This window comes from Sus scrofa, chromosome 5, assembly GCF_054392235.1.
Source record: "Sus scrofa isolate SSC_HxYL_T2T_F1_AM1 chromosome 5, Sscrofa_HxYL_maternal_Yorkshire_Landrace_v2.0, whole genome shotgun sequence".
NCBI classification, from domain to species: domain Eukaryota; kingdom Metazoa; phylum Chordata; class Mammalia; order Artiodactyla; family Suidae; genus Sus; species Sus scrofa.
The window spans coordinates 42,098,046-42,107,941 of NC_139387.1; positions in this window are offsets into that span (position 1 = coordinate 42,098,046).

The following is a 9,896-nucleotide window of genomic DNA, read 5'->3' on the forward strand; positions in this document are numbered from 1 at the left end:
CTTAACTCGCTGAGGAAGACTGTAAATCGAATCTGCATTCTCACAAACACCAAGTCGGATTCTCAATTCACTGAGCTACAAAGGGAACTCCTACTCTTTGTTTTTTAATTATTATCTCTGGGTTTCCCACATTGGAAATCTTGTAACTTTGTTTCACCCCAGACCTCCTTTTGCACTGTCTATTCTCTAAAAATCTCTTGGATCTCTCTCATTCCTCTTCAACCTCACGATAGTGTTGTTAGATGAGGATTTCAACCTCTTTTGTAAATTATTGCAAGATTCTTCTAATCTGTCTTTCTATACTACTCTTGCATTCTTCCAGTCTATTCTTAACCAGGCTTCACAATTACCATTCTGATATTCAAACTACAATGTACTCAAGAAAACATTTCCAAAGAATGTATTTCATGTCCATTATATTCCAGGCACTGTGCAAAGTGAAAAAAACACAGCCTTGAGAAAATCACGGAAGTCAAACTCTCCTTCATTAGCTAGTAGTCAGAGTCCAGATTTATAAATGTTCTTGGTTATCTGCCTAATCTCTTCCTGTAAAACTTAGTGACAACTTTAGTCACTTCCTCCACTTCTCCACATATTCTCTAATCCTACTGCAAGTTTTTCTAATGTATTATGGATTTTCAAGCCTCTGTAATTCGATATGTACTTTACATTCCTGAGAATGCCTTTTCTTACCTATCACATCTTGCTATATATACAGCTAAATATATCCAATCATATTTCAACCCTTTTGAATTCAAATGCCACCTTCTTTTTAAATCCAGTAGCGAAACTATTCACATGATGATAGAGTTAACAGTAGAATTTTTTTTTCACTGAGCCTTTTTTAAATTTAATTTTAAAAAATTTTTGTTGAATGAAAGCTTCTTTAATTTTTATATTGCTTTACAGTAGAATTTTAATTAACTCAGGGAATTTTAATGGGTTGAAATGTTCTTTCCTTTCCTTTGTTAAACAAGAATAAATCATTAACATCCAGTAGTACATTGTTTTCCATTAATTATATAGAAAATGACAGCTTTTTACATTATTTACTTGCTCCTGTAAACTCTATTTTCATGAGGAATTCATATCTCCATATGAAACTGTCTACCAATAAATGTTTTCACATTCTGGCAAACTAACTTCAAAATACCAAAAGTTCACAAAGTGGACTTTGATGTTGTTAAAATGTTAGGAATTTTATTATTAAGAGTGGCTTCCATTTACTTTTATGTGTCAAATTTTAAGAAACTCTAATAAGGTGATGCCCTAAATGTTTCTTTGAAAAGAGTTACTCTTTGTTTAAAAATGAGAATAATTACAGTGTACACAGCAGGAACACACTTGAAAAAATCAACTGGAAAGGAAAATTAGCATAAACACAATGTTCCATTGCATTTGAGAGCTTCTATTGATTGAAGGAAAATGGGAAGAAAGAAAAACAGAAAGAAATGAAATGGTTGCCTTAGTTACAACTATCATTTTGCATGATTACTTGTCCCTCCTGTCTGCTACTACATTTAATAACTTGAGGGCAAAGAGGAAAGAAGCAACAAAGAATGTATAACATTATCCAATGTAAATGACTTGCTTTTTATATTTTTACTATTATTATGCCTGATTTACTCCATTAAAATATTACTTGAGTTATAAATGAATGGTATATTACTCTCTAACATATTTTTTCCTTGAAATTAATTTTTCTAATTTAAAATAAGGACTTGCACATATCATTAATCTACCTGCATTTACTAAGTTAAAATATTTTATTTCTTGTTTCCATTGTATCATGTATTCAGCTCACTTCTAAAGATAATATTGAAAATATATCAAGTTCTTTACTATTGAAGAAAATGAACTCTTGGAATAGAGACATACAAAGATTAATAGTTACTACATATTGTGATGTTTTCTGAAAGATATTAATTATAGAATATAAGTAACTATAGGTGGTTTACATTTATTATTTTGCTTAGTATTTGTAACAGTCTTATGTATTCCCTGTTATTTCCAATGTCCAGGGGAAAAACCAAGGTAGAAAAAAGTTAATTTTGCCCAAAGATTCACAAGCATGAAGTAGCAGAGCCAGAATGAAATGTCAGTCGTTTTTGATTTCAGAGCCTGGATATTTTATATGTACAGAGCAGAGACATCTTACCTGAGGAGGTTATTCAGTTAATTTGAAAAAAGTCAAATATATACTTATATAAGAGAAGGTGAGGTATATGATGTAATTGAAGAACCAACAGTTTTATCACATCTCTAAAAAGAGAAATGTCATAAAATTTTACTTAGAGAAGTGGGGGGACTAACCATAAAGGGTCTTTTATGCCATTGCTTTACTGTAATGGGATTTTTCAAATTATTTTTATGTTTGCATTCACATATATATCATTATTTGTAATAAAATGATATATTCCTGAACTTTATCTTATTTAACCAGGTGGTATAAACTTACTCAAAACACCTTGTACTTTGCCACCTACATAGGAAATTTTAGTACATAATTTTTTTCTTTTTTAAAAAGTTTTATGGCCATACCCGCATCATATGGAAGTTCCTCAGCTAAGGATCGAATCCAAGCCACAGCTGTGATATACACCACAGCTGCAGCAACACACAGTACTTTTAACCCACTGGGTGGGGCCGAGAATGGAATCTGCCCCTTCATAGCAGCCTGAGCTGCTGCAGTTGGATTCTTAACCCACTGTGCCACATTGAGAACTCTTAGTACATAATTTTCTTGATGCCTATAATCAATTCTAAGTCCACGGTCACTTTGCCAACTGGTAACTGCAGACTAGCCATTCTATACTTTAGTTGCTGGATATGAATCACACAAAATTATATTCATTAAATAATTAAATTTGGAGTCCCCGTCCTGGCGCAGTGGTTAACGAATCCGACTAGGAACCATGAGGTTGCGGGTTCGGTCCCTGTCCTTGCTCAGTGGGTTAACGATCCGGCGTTGCCATGAGCTGTGGTGTAGGTTGCAGACGCGGCTCGGATCCCGCGTTGCTGTGGCTCTGGCGTAGGCTGGTGGCTATGGCTCCGATTGGACCCCTAGCCTGAGAACCTCCATATGCCGCGGGAGCGGCCCAAGAAATAGCTAAAAAGACAAAAAAAAAAAAAAAAAAGATTTTATAAAAGATTATCTCTTCTATTGAAAAGGCAATGGTCATATTTCTTCTTCAAGAAAATAGGAATATTCTCTTTTGATCTGATCATTTTCCATTGTTTTCATTGGTGAATATATAAGTGGTCATATTTTTTAAAATGAAAACTATATATATTTTTATTTTTAAATATTAAAAGATTAATTATTTCATGTTCAGTGTTTTCATAACATTCTAACTGTATTACAAGCTTTAAACAGAATAAACTGTTAAGTCTCTTAACATTGTTTAAACTCCAAAGTCATGTTCCATTTACATTGTTCTTTTTTTCTTTAAATATCCAGCATTCTTTAAATATCCAACAGTTGTTTAGTTTAAGCGTCACGAGTATTTGCTAATTTTCTTAATATCTGAGTTTCTAGTGACAGCAGAGGGAGCTCACAGAGTATTCCTTAGAGATTAGCTGAGTTACATATTTTTACTTCTGCTGCTCAGTGGAGGATTTGTAAACTGAAGGATTTATCTTTCAAGGGAATTTGTGTAAATATGTAAGAGGAGATATAATTTATGGACAAGTCTTATGGCAAGGAAACAGGGAGAAAAATAAATTTAATAACTTCACTCAATATAAAGTCATTTAATTTAGTTTTGGACTTTAAACTTGAAGAACCTCTGAGTGTTATCATTACCCTAGATGTCTGTGCCTAGCTCAAATCTTTTTCCTGAACTGCAAACTTTGGTATGTATTCAGTATATCTCCTCAGATGCCTAATAAATATTTCATCCAATCCAAAAAATAATCTTTCCTCTCTGTAAACCTGCCTCTGCAGTCTTTCCCATCCTGTTGTGGGCAACATCATCCACCTAGTTTTACATGCTAGAAGTCTTGGAGCCATCTTGACTTAGCTCTTTCTCTCAAATCTTAGGTCTACCCAATCACATAATTCTACTGGTTATTTTCTCAAAATATTTTCTCAAAATATTTTCAGAATCAACCACTTGTCATCATGCCCTATGCCCATCTCATCTCTCATTTGAATTACTTGCAAAAGCTGCCTAAATAATATCCTGGATTTTTCCCTTTTAAACTACTTTCCTATCCGTTCTAAACACAGCAGGGCAGGAATGAGAATCTTTTTTTTTTCTTTTCTTTTTTTTTTTTTTCTTTTTAGGGCTCCACCTGTGGCCTATGGAAGTTCCCAGGCTAGGCATCGAATCAGAGCTGCAGCTGCCAACCACAGCCATGGCAACACTGGATCTGAGCTGTATCTGTGACCAATGCCACAGCTTGCAGCAACAGCTGACCGAGGCCAGTTATCTAACTCACATCCTCACAAAGACTTATATATGTCAGGTCCTTAAGCAATTGAGCCCTAGCAGGAACTCCAATAATTCCTTTCTTCAAAATCTTGCAATGATTCCTCATTTCACTGAGAATAAAGTCAATGTCTTTCAAATAGCATATTAGACCTTGAAAGATTTCTCACCTCCTTTCCAGTTACCTCTCTGACCATATGGCCTCAATCCCCTTCCCTAGCTAAGGGCTGCTAATCCAGCCTTCTCACTTTTCACTCATGTGTGATACTTCTTTTATCTGGAAAGCCCATCTCCCAAAGTTCTATTTCCATTAACTCCTTTGTTCTTAACTAAAATATCATCTCTCAATGAAGTAGTCCTTGAACAACCCATATAAATTTGCAATTCACTTCCTTTGGCTCTCTGGATCTCTCTTACCCTACATTACTGTTTTTCACAATAGTTCATATTACTTTTTAATAAACTATATAGTCTTATTCATTATAATTTTTTTCTCCTTCTAAAACATAAATACCAGAGGTCAAGGACTTTTTAAAATCCCTAATGTAACTCAGGCACGTAGAGCTGTTCTTTGCACATAGTAAGTGCTAAAAAATGTTGGTAAAATAAATATGTAAATGACAATCATTAACCTTAATTATTTTTATGTTATATGTGCTACAGTATATGTTCAGTACTGTGCTATAATAGTCATTTTTTAAATAATCTGACACACCAAGTTTGAACTTCAAAACTTATCTCGGTGAGAGTTATCAATTTATATTTATTTGTATATATGTATATCCAATAAACATAGTACATATTCAATAAATGGAAAACTGATTTATAGTATGATATACTTTGAGCATAAGAATGCCAAAATTTTGGAATAACTTTTAGCAGAGAAACACAGTGTTATTTTATCACTTGAAAGATTTTGTAACAAAAATAATTAGTTCAGATCTCAACATAACCTTTCCCTCAATTTCCTTAAAATACTAATGCTGATGTATTATGTAAATCAAATGAGCCTGCTGATATTTAAGCTGGTATTTTGGACTAGCAGGTATCTGATTGCCTACCAAAACTGAAAAATCATAAATCTGAACAGTTGAATTGGCTTAAAGAACATATTTACACTAAGGTTAAAGCATGTTTTTATGAGTTTTATAGGCTCTAATAAAACATGCTCAAATCTGCTCATTATCCAAAACAATTGAATAACTGACTTACAGTGTCTAAAGAACAAAATAAAAAGACTTTGGCTTCTCTCAAACTACAACTTGTTTCTTTCTAAAATAAACCAGCAGGCTGAAATTCAGGAAAATTTGAGTATGCTATCGTTGCCTTTATTTGAAAGATTTCTTAAAGGCAAAATCTATCAGCTGATATCTTTAATTATCGAAGTCCATTAAATTTTTCTCTTCTCCAGTTCTTTCATTTTCCATTGCAGTTGGGTATGGCTCCCTAACTTCTGTGAGCAAATGCATATGGCTTCTATGTTTGGTCTACAAAATCTTCCATAAGCACCCCTCCATATTCTTCTCCTTTAGCTGAAGGAAGGACTTTGCCCAGGGTGTCTTGGAAGGCCAAGTAACTATCAGCCTGGCCCAAATAATTGTGTGCAGAAATTGCTTTGCTCTGTGAAAACTTGCCTGTGATATTTACATATAAAAGAAATAAACTTCCACTGAAATGGAAGGGAGCACTACTTGTTATGGATTTTTCAGCTTACCCTAACACATGGCTAACACCAAATACCTGTAACTTTTGATGTCTTCTGTAATCTTTATCCCACTTGCAAGAAAGAACTGGGGTCCGCTGTCCCCACTGAAATATCTAAATTTATTCCCCAGAGGGATTATGACATTCAATGGTAAGTATTAGTTTGTTTATATGTTTTCTTCTTAAAATTCAACTTTTCAAGGATGACTCTGTCAGTCTTTACAGTCTTCATTACAGAGTATCTAGAATACTCTGAATCCTGAATGTTTTTTCCTTTATTGAATCAGCACATGAGTTAATGAATCAGTGGCCTCAGAAATAGTGCATATGTCACTCAGCTCACCAGCACTTCTTTTATTAAATTATTAGGTACTCAGATCTTTAAAAATTATAAAATGACTCTCTTCTATTTCTTTCTTCTTTCCTCACCTTTCATTCTCTAGTTACAGAGACATGTGAACTTGTTTCAGCCACATGAATCAGGTAAGTGGCAATATCAACTTTTTAGAGGGAAAAGTGTCATCATTGCTATGACCAAAAAATGAGCAAAATCAAAGAAAACAAAACTAAAACAGATCAATCAACCAACCAACACATGACCACTATAAACAACAAAACAGAAATCATATTCTGATATATCCAAGTGAAAAGAATGTCTTTTAGAATCTACATGGTGACATTACAGATTATGAAAGAGTTTTAGAAGTTCATCGTGTCAAGCAATGGTTATATTTTCACAAAATTTGTCATTTGATATTGCACAATAGAGAATGTAGTAGAGTACAAGTGATAGACTTTGTTCCAGAAGGATAGAATTGCATTGTTTCCTAGTTCCATACCCTGCTGTAGCAAAGCATTGAAACAGCAGGAGTGTTACAAATTTATTAAAATGTATATTTTCAGAGAGAGAGAAAGAGAGGTTGAGAGAGTGCACACATGGGCTCGCGCAGACCACCCTGCAAGTATGCATGCCCACCTTGCTTTACAATTGTTTTTATATCCTCATGCTGAGGGTCTGAGTGGGGACCCAATTTTTCTTGCCCCAGGCCCACTAATTTCTCCTGCCACAGCCATGTGCAAGGGCTGAGTGTAGTTTGATCTCTATGGGGCATATTTGATCTTCTGATTGGTCTCTGGCAGGATAACTTATTTGCGTGGGGAACAGGTTATATATGTATACAGATATATTATATAGAGGTGGGGTGAGAAATGGGCAACATTCCTTCCCTTGCAGCAGGCCAGGTTGCTCGAGGTGGCAGAAGGGGCACTACAGTGAGACATAGGCTTTTGGGTTTAATCCCTTGAAGGGGACTCAAAGTCCCCCACAAACTCTAATAAAATTTGTTTTATTCAAACTACCAATTTTCTCCTTTAATTACACAAGAGATGCTTTAAGTTTCTGTTGGAGGCACGCATCAGTTAGTATGGTAACGACACAGCCTTCAAAAGGTCCATTCTTACTGTGTACATGGAAACCTTAATAAAACTGCATTGCTCATTCACTCGTAGGGGTTAATTAGTTAAATCTTCAGTGCTACTCAGTAATTTTCACACATGTCACACAGTTCAAGTATGTACAATACAAAGCAATTACACAGCAGTAGAAACCTGACAAAGAAAAGCCAGATCAAATTCAATAATGCCTACCTCTTTCTTCTAAAAGGAAAATAACTTTGGCTCAAAGTGAAGCTTGTACCTATTAAATTATGCTATGTTGGAAAACGAAGTATCAGAAGCCAAAGAAAAAAGATGAAATATCAAGAGTAGAACTAGAAGTTAAACACATTTCACAACAGCCACTATAGAATTAGATGGTTCTGGAATATTGTAAATCACAGAAAAATGCTGCATCGAATCTGGAGAACTATAAGGCAATAGAAATGTGGAGTAAATAGCTAGGAAATAATTTGATTATTTTTTTTGTCCTATGCTTTGAAATTAAATTTTTTTTAATCTGTAATAGCTCTGTTACATAATTACATAGTAATTATGCAACATTTTAAATTATTGCTTTCAAAAGTCATCTCTTACATTGACAGCTCCAACAATCTAGGTCATTTTGTATCAAGGGAAAACGTAATTCAAGAAATGTACATATTTTTATTTCCCCTTTCTCCAAATGCCTACTTTTTCTGGATGCTTACCAATGTTTTCATTAGATGCATTACGTCAATGGAAAGCATTCTTTCGATTTGTTTATTATGAAAGGGAATATTTATAGGTGATTAGTAATTTTCTATGAAATTTACATTTGAAAGAATTGTTTTATAAGTTTGCAAAACTATTGTGTATGTATAGTTTTCAGTTTGCATGAAAACAAAATAATGTACTTTAAAAAAACTGGCAAAGAGAATACCTTCAACAGGAGACTGATCAGTGTGAATTCTGTCCTGTACAACTGGATAGCTAAAGAAAATTTATTTCACCCACTAGCACCACATTATATATTCCCTCTAACCCCTGATTTTTTTTGAAGTGAGAATTCATAAGGAAAAAAGAGAACTGATAATATGTATAAGTCACTTTTTTGGTACTAGGGGATTCATGGAAACACAAGACAAAATCCCTTCACTTTGTGGGTTGAGGTAAGTTATAAAACAAAAATTATAATATGACTATATGATAAGATACATGTAAGGAAAGTTCATTGGCTGAACAGAGTGAGAGCAGATTGGTCTCAAGAAAAATTGAGGCAAGGCACTGAAATATAAATAAGACTACAAAGGCCTCTGAGGAGAAGCACAGGGAATAGTAATAGCAAAGCCCTAAGTCAGATCCATTAATGTTAAATGCTTTTCTGCAGCAAGTGCAGAGATGGAGATTTTATATGGGAATATTATATTGGGAGGGATCATTGTAATTTTCTGGCCCCATCAAGTCCTCCCCTACACTATACAGCTGACAGATCATAAATCGCATCCCTAAGTATATCCCCTCATACAGCAGTTTAAAGCTAGAATGATCTAAACTGGTTTACATAACGCTTTTGTCCCCGTCTTGGAGAAATTGATGTCATCTAAGGTCAATAAATGATCTCATTTTTGTCCCATGGAACACATAATCTGTGGACCTACTCTCTGTCTTTTTTAGGGCCGCACCCTCGGCATATGGAGGTTCCCAGGCTAGGGGTTGAATCAGAGCTACAGCTGCCGGCCTGCGCGTCAGCCACAGCAACGCCAGATCTGAGCCACATCTGTGACCTACATCACAGCTCACTGCAACACCAGATAATTAACCCACTGAGCAAGGCCAGGGATTGAGCCCACAACCTCATGGCTCCTAGACGGATTCGTTTCCTCTGTGCCACAACAGGAACTCCTCTGTGGACTTTCTATCACATGGAAATCACATATTCCAAACACTATTTTACTAGCTTCATGCTCTTTGGCAAAATACCTCATGAAGGATTTGCCCACTTGTCTTAATCTCACTGCTTATTTCCTTTTCGCTCTGTGCTTAGGTACATTGGCTGTGTGTTTACTTTCGGTCCTTCATGATAAAAGAGCTTTATACAAATTTGGGGCTTATTTTTTGGTAAGCCTCAGAGCATAGTATAAAAAGTACAATAATAGACATGAAATACATATTTGCCAACTGAATTATTATGGTGCAAAATAAATTGATAGTCCTCCCACATAACATTTAATTCCAATGATTTGGAAATCAAGTCTAATCAGGAACCATTTTGGAAAGGGCTTTCATTATATCCTGTAAGCAGTGGAGGATAAAATTTTATTCAGACAGGTGGATTTTTAAGCC